At 33.8% G+C, this 10,338-nt stretch overlaps 1 long non-coding RNA gene across 1 annotated transcript; it reads right to left on the bottom strand.

Moving 5' to 3' along the window:
- Positions 1–633: 633 nt before the first annotated feature.
- Positions 634–1,634, bottom strand: LOC137245049 (uncharacterized). The gene is made up of 2 exons (XR_010951246.1): positions 887–1,634; positions 634–821 (listed from the first exon to the last, which is right to left on the bottom strand). It is a non-coding gene; the product is annotated as an uncharacterized lncRNA (long non-coding RNA).
- Positions 1,635–10,338: the final 8,704 nt, after the last annotated feature.

Genomic DNA, 10,338 nt, shown 5'->3' with positions numbered 1-10,338 from the left:
ATATCAAAATGAAATTAAATCGTTTATGTTGATTATTAATTTCAAACTATGCTGGCAAAGCTGATTGATGGCGGAGTCATTAAAGGTGAAAGCATTAGCCAAGCTGATTACAACTTTTCTCATGAATTTTGACTGTACCAACATTTCTCAGAGAATTTTTGACATTACTACCAACGAATTACACAAACAAATTACATGGAGTTTGTGTGTGTATGTCCGCTCGCTGTTACCACCTTACGGCTTCACCATGGCTATAGCATTGCCAGCACAATTCAAACGTAAAGTATCACGTTTTTGTTAACGTTTTTATCGTTAAGGAAAGCTTTTCATTTCGGTTAAAAACGAGATACAATTTATCTTGATAATTTCTTTATCGATAATATTTCGAAGTGTTTCAATGGAAACGGTGGAAATTTTTTGATAAACGATTAGCTTAACGGTAAGGTGCATCCCTGGAATAGAGTATAGCAGCTGTCAAAAATGACGAGATCAAGCTTGCACTTCTCAGAGTAAACATCTCATGAAACACTTCAGGAAAAATTTTAGAAACAACCGACACGCGGCTAATCACAATGCTATTACCTAAAATAGCAGCGAAACTACAAAAAATTTGCCCATAAATAAAAAATTGGACACTTTTAAAATACTCGATTTTATTTATTTTTCTTATAATTTTTTTAAATTTTAAACAAAAAAATAATAATTTTGGCCATGGTTCAATTATATGGTTGGGCATGCTGGATATGACCATGTTTCGAGCACCGGCAAAGTCAATCAGCCGTTATCCATTAGGCACTCTGATATTTGCGAGTATACCCTGCCTGTAATAGCAATATAAGTAGAAGTATTACCTACATGTCAGCAGTAAATTTATAATAATGCCCACCTATTCAAGTCTCGCTTTTTCTTTTATAAAACATTGAGCATGGTAATATGAAAGATCTGTATATAGCTGCGAAAAACTCCCATCATGCATCTCATCTAATGCCAACGCACAAAGTTCTCCATCCACAACGCCAGGTATTCCACGATCTTTAAAAGAAAACCCATTATCGTATTTTCCAGCACAAATCACTGAGGGTGCTACAAAAAACCCTTTTGCCCAAAAATTGTCATTGCAAACCCTCCATAACACCACAGACATGACGTTAGTTTCGAGTTTAGATGATGATCCCCATCCACTAATGTGCATATCGCTGTCTTTACTTAAACGTTTACTGCACAGTGGTCTTGCTTGTATTTCAGGAAGCTCTACAAAAGCTGATTCCAGTTCAACCACGCCTACATCCATATATTTTGTGTCGGGAATATAATCTTTTGGGAGATACGTATGCATCACTTGTTTACTTTTCACAAGGGGACCACCAGCCTGAACGGTCGCAAGCTTATTTTCAATTTTTCTCACGCATTGCGCAAGTGTAACCACCATATTCAGCGAGACCAACCCACCAGCACAAACAAATTTTGCGGAAGTAGTTATTCTTACTAAATACGGGCTATCCTTTATAGAAGAAGGTTCGCCACCAACAATGCGAAATTCCGCAGTTGTATAACGAAAAGGACAGCCCAAAACTGCCAAAAGGAACGCGAACTGCTTCGTTAAATTCATCGTACTTTCTGACTATTTTCACCGCTTTTTATGTATAAAGTGAATCAAGCTAAATTTTGTGGGCACTATTTATACATATTGGGTCATGTGATTAAAACATAGGCAAAAGCTAATTTCAGGAATGTGAACAATATAATAAAAATTCTTCTTAATTTAATTTAAAGCTATACAAAAACAATTTGTTTTTTATTTACTCGGCCTTATTAGCTTGAGTAAATTTCCGGTGGAAAGTTTCTGCTAAAATTTTAAACAGTTCATAGATAGAACAAAAGGCTAATTAAGCTTTTTAAAATGATATTTCCATAGAAATTTCCCCTATAATATGAGCTTAATAAACCTATTTAATTTATATGAATACCCAATCAAGTATAGAGATAGTTTTAAACCAGTTGAACAAACAGCTTTTAGAATATTTCCATGAAAATATTTGCACTTGCTTATATCTATCTTTTCAAACTGATATAAACGTATACCGTATACTGTCACAAAACCAGAGTCGAGACCAGTGCACTAAATTTTGAGCAACACTGCTCGCAGTTAAGTGGGCTGACATAATCATGATCTTGTGTTAATGAGATGTTAATTTGTAATGGATTTAACCGTCTGGTAATCATTCACATATTCGTAGAGTTTAATAATTTTTAGACGGCTACTATGGTAATATAGAAATTTAGTTTCAATCGCTACAAATAAAACAACCCATTTGTTGTTCTTGTTGTTGTTGATGTAGCGATAAAGACACTCCCCGATGTTTGTGAGGAGTGTTATCGATGCTGATGGTCCTTTGACGGATATAGATCCGGTACGTACCAGTAACAAACACCATTATGGTATAAGCCCGACCATCTCGGGAATGATTTAATATGACCACATTGAAACTTCTAGGCCATCCCACCATAGATAGCGGGTTGAAGCTTACAAACTATCATCTTTCGAATGGAAGGGGATTTGCTTGTTGTGTTTATCTTGGTGAAATAAACTGTTAAGAAATTTTCTTCCGCTACACTTGAGCACATGTAGGTAGGTTGTATTTTGAAATTTACGACAAGTTTGGTTACATTTCGATTTTAGAAAGCACTACAGAAGTTTTGATACCTCGCACAGTATTGATGACTAAAATTTCAGAATTTGGCGATGGCAAGATTTTTAACCATTTTTGAAAATACAATGAAAACTCATCTGCCTTGCATATGCCGTTGGGAGTCGGCATAAAATAAGGTAGGTAAAATAAGAGGGAGCGCGACGCAAATTGGAAGGGAAAATAATTAGCAAAAACAAAAGCAATATAAAAAATATTCCACCTATTAATACATTTGATGTAGAATCAAAACAAATAATTGAACTGATCAAAGATGGTTTAAAGGTAACAATATTTAAAATAAAGGAACACAATCAAAATAAAATATCGATTTACTTAACAAATCTCGAAGACTATAAAAGAGTTCGCGGATATCTTGAAAAAGCCAATGTAAAATACTATTCTTATGCACCCAAATGTCTTAAAACTAAAACATACTTGCTGAACGGTTTGAATGGCAATACCAAATGTGAAGAAATTTTTAATGAACTTTTGCAATATCTAAAAGATAACCTTAAAACCCTTAAAGTAAGTCAATATACTACCACAAAATCGACAGAGAAAAAGATAACACTACATATATTCATGGTACAAGTAAAGCCATTAAATGTATACTATACCACTGCATCAAATGTGAACATTTACGCAGACCCGAGATTCCACAATGTAGGAATTGCCAAAACTTCTACCATCAGCAAAGAAGGCCGTTCTCCTGGACGAGACTCTGCAGAAACACCAAATCCTTTCTGCGTACTATGCAAGAAGCATGGAACGCAGCTAGATTAGCGCAGGTCAATTTTGATACCCCAATAAACAAAACCTACAAAATTCTTTTCTAATAGAACTAAAAAATTCAATATTATCCCTAAGTAAACAAATTACAAACCTTCAGAAACAACTAGAATTCAAGACTGCCAGAGTAGTTGTAATCTGTGGCTTAATGGACTCTGTATGCGCATTAGGCCCTTACAAACTATGAATGAATATAATTTAAACATTATTTCTCTTAATGTTAACCCTCTTATAAATTTAAGCAGAATATTAGATTTAAGTAAATTTTTAAAGGAGAGAAATCCAGATATATTATTACTCAATGAAACTAATTTAAACCAGAAACATAAACCAAAGTTTCTTGGGTACAACTTAACAAGGAAAGATAGGTCGGTAAGGCCTGAGAGGTGGTGACACAGCGATCCTTATCAAAGATAACATATATTTCATCAAAGTTTTTAATCATAAAATTGATAGCTTAACAGTTTTGATAACTTGCATAATTAAAATACACATGCCCCAACTAACATTTTATATATAATAGCATCATATTATCCGGAAGGGAACGACGCATTTTAAACAGAACGAAATACAGTTTTCGAAGCTCTGAATCTTGAAAAATCTAACCACTACTACATACTAGCAGCGGACCTGAACAGTAAGCGTGGACTGGGGAAAGCGCAAGAAAATCCTATAGACAAAGCACTTAAAAATTGGCCTATGTCAAAAAATACCGATGCAACCTGTACGCTTCCGTATCTCCTTCATACTTTAGATCTAACTCCTTTTTAGACATCTGTATTGCCGATAACAGATTAGACATACAAAAAGACAACAACACGGTTAACTCTTTAAGATGCCTTAACTATGACAGCAACTATAACGCCATAGAAATAATTCCTCGTAGAGACAGCATGGGTTTCTTTACATTGCTGGAGAACTCGATTTTAAAAACGTTTGATTATAAAAAAAAAAAAAAAACAATTAAGGAAGGCTAAGTTCGGATGTAACCGAACATTACATACTCAGCTGGGTCCTTGAGAAAAAATAAGGGAAAATCACCATGTAGGAAAATGAACCAAGGGTAACCCTGGAATGTGTTTGTATGCCATGGGTATCAAATGGAAGGTGTAGTGTAAACAGCCAACAATTGCAATGCCAAAATTTGTAAACCACTTAACGTGCCACCCTGTGACGAAATGCGTCTAAACTTTAATCAACACAAAGCAGCGCATTTTTTAATTGTTGCTGATAGCGCAATTCCCACGAGTTAATACAGATGTGTGTGCACCGTGCGACTAATCCAAATTTGCATTTAGACAAATTTGCTGATACTGCATTTCCCACAGACTTCACAAATCAACTTAAAAATGAAGGTACATATTTGTGTCGATTTGTATGTAGATAGGTATGTAGAGTTTAAATTAAGTATATATGTAAGAATAAGTTTAGAACAATTTAGTATAAATAAGCTGACAATATTTGAATAAAATTAATTCATACTTAAACGTCAAATACTGGTTTTACTTTTGCGAGTAAAGTTATTTACAATCCTTTTATATGGCGATCCTGCCTATGATTCTGCTGGCTGATTATTTAGCCTAAGTTCGTTACTGGCAAGGATACTACTGGCTGATTATTCAGCCAAAGCCCTATAGGGGAAAGTCACTATAAAATAAAATAGCAAAAAAAAAAAGGATTTTTCCGGATCGGCAAATCATCGTCAATGAACCACATCCCATTCCACTGAAAATCAACAGCGCGCACAAGAAGTGGGATAAAATAAAATAGCAAAAAAACAAAAAAAAGGACTTTACCGGGTCGACAAATCATCGCCAATGAGCCACCTGCCATACAACTGCAAATCAACAGCGCGCAAAAGAAGTGGAATAATCTGAAATAGCAAAAAAAAAAAAGGATTTTCCCGGATCGACAAATCATCGCCAATGAACCACCTCCCATGCAACTGCAAATCAACAGCGCACAAGAAGCAATTTACAATAAGTATATAGGGGTTTTGGACAGCCTAACGACTGCCTATTGACGAGCAAAATTTTATATTTTTGCTGTAAAATACATATATTTTTTTCCCCCTCTAAATTATGTTCCCAGAAGAGGACATAAAAGACCAAGACCAGTTTGACCAAATCTTTGATAGTTTAACTGCATTGAATTTGGAATTGACAAAGAAAAATAAAGTAGCCGAAGAGATCAGTCAAGTCTCTAAGCCGCTGACAATCGAAGAATATAAAAAAAGAAATAGGGTCCAAAAAATTGAAGAACCAAAAATTACAAAGCCAATAAAGTTAAAAAGGAAAAGAGGAGGAAAACAATTGAACGCTAGGAAATCAATAGCTAAGATTTACGAAGGAATTAATTTAAATACAAATAAGGAAGAAAAAATTAAACTAAAGCAAGAAATTAAGGAATTAAGAAGTAATATTATAAAAATAAAAAACATAAGCATTAGGGTGCCAAAAAGAAAAAAAAATAACAAAAAAGACGAACACATTTTTTTTTTTGATTTTAAATAACATGGAAAGACTTAGGAAGGCTAGGACTTATGCAAAAGGCCCACTTGAAGACCTTAAAAATTAAATAAAAATCGAAGATGATGAAAAAACATTGATATGGTTGAAAAAATGTGGAATGATATTGATATGCCTAGGGAACCAACAATATGGAAGGTAAGGAACCCAATAGCAATAACAGCTAAAGAAATATATAGGTTCGAATTCAAATATTTAGGAAGAACTGAATAATATAATGACAACAAATGAATAAATGAAAAATAAAGACAACAAAAAGAAAAAAAATATTTTTTGGTTTCTTTTTTTACGATGGGAGGCAAGAATCAAAAATAGAAAAACCAACGGCAGACGTTGTAAACTCAGTCCAAGTAGTAGACCATACTGAGGCACTGGATACCATTAAGGTCATGCTTCTAATCGTCTGAGTAGTTAGTTGCATTAATTTGTTTCTGAAGCTCTATTCAACCCACAACAAATTCCTAAAAAAGAGATATGCCAGCCGCGCCGACGGTTTAGATAAGGTTTAACAAACTTTTTTTTCTACCATCCCCAATAGGCAAATGGGAAGATATCGTTAAACTACTCAAGAAGAAAAAATGATAGGAGAAAAAAAGTAAAGACAGAAACGGTAGTAAAGCATCTAAAAATAATAGTTGAAGCATTTAATAAAATAGGTAAAACGATACAACAGTTAAATTATAAACTAGACGGCAATCCCAAAGCCCAAGCATATCAAATTTTTACTAGCGTTAGAGACAAATTGGTGTCCTCGCTGGCAAGATATGATATAGAATTTATAGTACCAACAACATTCAAAATATTCCAGATGTTTGGCTAGTTGTTTTATCTTGCGTATTCAATCTATTGATCATCGCAATAGCTATGATGCTCAAAAATTATATAACAAATAAATTTAGACCGCTAAAAAGCATTCAACAGCGTATTCAAAACCTCATTTTAACCAAAACGCCAAATACATTTGAACAAAATGTAAATATAAATTTAAAACCTTATTGTTTAAAATCCATTTCCAAGCAATAACCTTCAAAATGCCTCAATCAAAAATAAATTTTCTTCGGACAGCTTTCTCAGCGCTGACTAAGTTCAATAGCAAACCAAGATTTGCATAATCTTTTTGGATGCTCATGCATCTCTGCACAACTCAAACATAAGTAATGAAGCAAAAATTTAGGATGAGATGCAAAAACTCTAAAACAAAAAAACCAGCCAGTAACACTACAACCAACAGTAATCAAGAAACTAAGAGTTACAAAGAGAACCTTAAATAAAGCGCTTAATAAATAAATAAATTTGCAGTTAGACATGTCGCTTTCGTTTTCATCCAAAAGGATAGAAAATTTGTAGCATAAAAATACAAGCAGCCGGATTGTTGAGGAAGTTATTGACTTAGGACAATATTCGACCAGCCTGAAAAATGCCGGCAATCTAGGACTAGTAAAATAAAAAAACAGTTGCCCTTAGGGACAAATTGATTGTTAATGAATAGTAATACTCGACTAAGCAAATTTAAATAATATAAATAGGTACCAAAGTTCTCAAAAATCTAACCCCGGAAGTTACGCATGTGACAAATGTCGACAAAATTAAAGAAATTCTTCATAAATATCGTCACGATCCTGCTTTTGGTGGTTCCGGCAGAAATCGCATGATACACAAGATCAGATAAAAGTATTGCTGGAAAATATGAAAATGGTATAAGAAAATATATGATAATTTGTTGCATCTACTGTACCTTCTTTTGCCCATTGGTTTAACTACCATTACTTTACAACTACTCCTTGTTCTAGCAGCAACTGAATCTACTGTATACAATACGGTCATAAAGCTCGCTTTTTAGAACAATGTCGATTTTCAACCAATGATGACTGTAACCATTATCTTATTCTATACGTTTTAATTTTAATTTGAAATAGACTACCAATGCAAAAGAAAAGAAAATAATTTTAGATAAGATTTTTTGCATCTAGATAAATAGACAATAGATATATAGGGCCCTGTAGAATAGAAAATATCAATTGGAAAAATAATTTTATTAATAACCTATAGAGTAGAAAATATCGATAGTAAAATTCCCGTCTAGAATAGGAAATAATGATAAGCAAAAATTTTCCAATAACATAGAAAATAGCGATATCATAAACAATAAGAAAATAATAATACACAAAAATAGATCTAAATTAATAGAATAAGAAAATTTTCAGCTTGGAAACATAAAATACAAAATATAGAATTAATTTATTTACATTTAACTAAATAAAAATGTAAATTAAAATAGAATATTCATGCATTCGCCAAATGCATAAGCATTCTGAAAAAAAAGGGAGATGTAGTGTAAACAGCCAACAATTGCAATGCCAAAACGTGTAAACCACTTAATGTGCCACCCTGTGACAAAATGCGTCTAAACTTTAATCAACACAAAGCAGCGTATTTTTAAATTGTTGCTGATAGCGCAATTCCCACGATTTAATACAGATGTGTGTACACCGTGAGATTAATCCAAATTTGCATTTAGGCAAATTTGCTGATACTGCATTTCCCACAGACGTCAGAAATCAACACAAATATGAAGGTACATATTTGTGTCGATTTGTATGTAGATATGTATGTACGTAGAGTTTAAAATAAATATGTATGTAAGAATATGTTTAGAAAAATTTAGTATAAATAAGCTGGCAATATTTGAAAAAAATTAATTCATACATAAACTTTAAACACTGGTTTTACTTTTGCGAGTAAAGTTATTTACAATCCTTTTATATAGGTATTAAAAAGTATTTTATAATGGAGTGGACCATTGTTCTATAGGTGGACGCCTTTTCGAGATATAGCCATAAAGGTGGACCAGGGGTGACTCTAGAATGTGTTTGTACGATATGGGCATCAAATGAAAGGTGCTAATGAGTATTTTAAAAGGGAGTGGGCCTTAGTTCTATAGTTGGACGCCTTTTCGAGATATCGCCATGAAGGTGGACCTGTGGTGACTCTATAATGTGTTTATACGATATGTGAAGACGTTTTCGAGATATCGACCGACCAAAATGTGGACCAGCGTGACCCAGAACATCATCTGTCGCGTACCGATAATTTATTTATATATTTAATACCACGAACAGTATTCTTGCCATGATTCCAAGGCGTTTGATTTCGGCCTGCAGAACTTTTTTTTTTTCTTCTACTTAATATGGTAGGTGTCACACCCATTTTACAAAGTTTTTTCTAAAGTTATATTTTTCGTCAAAAAACCAATCCAATCACCATGTTTTATCCCTTTTTTCGTATTTAGCATAGAATTATGGCATTTTTTTCATTTTTCTATATTGAAAAAGTGGGCGTGGCCATAGGGGAATTTTGCCCATTTTAATACCAAGATAAAGCGGGTTCAGATAAGTACGTGAACTAAGTTTATTAAAGATATATCCATTTTTGCTCAAGTTATCGTGTTAACGGCCGAGCGGAAAGTAAAACGGGCGACTGTGTATAAAAACTGGGCTTAAACCTACTTCACCCATTTTCACAGAAAACAGTTATCGTCATAGAAGCTATGCCCTTACCAAATTTCAGAGGCATTGGTAAATTTTTGTTCGACTTATGGCATTAAAATTAGCCTAGACAAATTAAATGAAAAAGTCCGGAGCCACGCCCATTTTGAAATTTTCTTTTATTTTTGCCTTTTGGTGCACCATATCATTACTGGGGTTGAATGTTGACATAATTTACTTATATACTGTAAAGATATTTTTTTAAGTGGGCGTGTTCGTCATCCAATTTTGCTATTTTTTCTACAGAACACATACAGTAATAGGAGTAACGTTCCCGCCAAATTTCATCATGATATCTTCAACGACTGGCAAGTTACAGCTTGCAAAACTTTTAAATTACCTTCGTTTAAAGTGGGCGGCTACATACCAAATTTCATTAAGATACTTCAAATTTACTCAAGTTATCTTGTTTACGGACGGACGGATGGACGGACACAACTAAATTAATTTCTTTTTTCGCCCAGATTATTTTGATATATAGAAGGCTATATCTATCTCGATTAGTTTATGTCGTTACGGGGTACCGTTATGGGAACAAAAAGAATATACTCTGTGAGCTCTGCTCAGATGAGTATAAAAATTATTTAAAAGTAATTGTTCGAAGGGCCGTGGGACCCCCACATCCCCTTCCATGTTCGAAAATAAATTCGCAAGTAGACTATTGTCTGTGTCCAAAATTTCAGGAAAATCCGTGTAGCCGTTCTGGCATGATGCAGTCAAAAAGACGAAAAAGTATTATAATTAAATTATAACTGTGCGTAGGGGTCGGGACCGCCCCCTTTTTAT

Source organism: Eurosta solidaginis, chromosome 1 (genome assembly GCF_040869045.1).
Source record: "Eurosta solidaginis isolate ZX-2024a chromosome 1, ASM4086904v1, whole genome shotgun sequence".
NCBI classification, from domain to species: Eukaryota; Metazoa; Arthropoda; class Insecta; order Diptera; family Tephritidae; genus Eurosta; species Eurosta solidaginis.
This window is presented reverse-complemented; position numbering and strand designations above follow the sequence as displayed.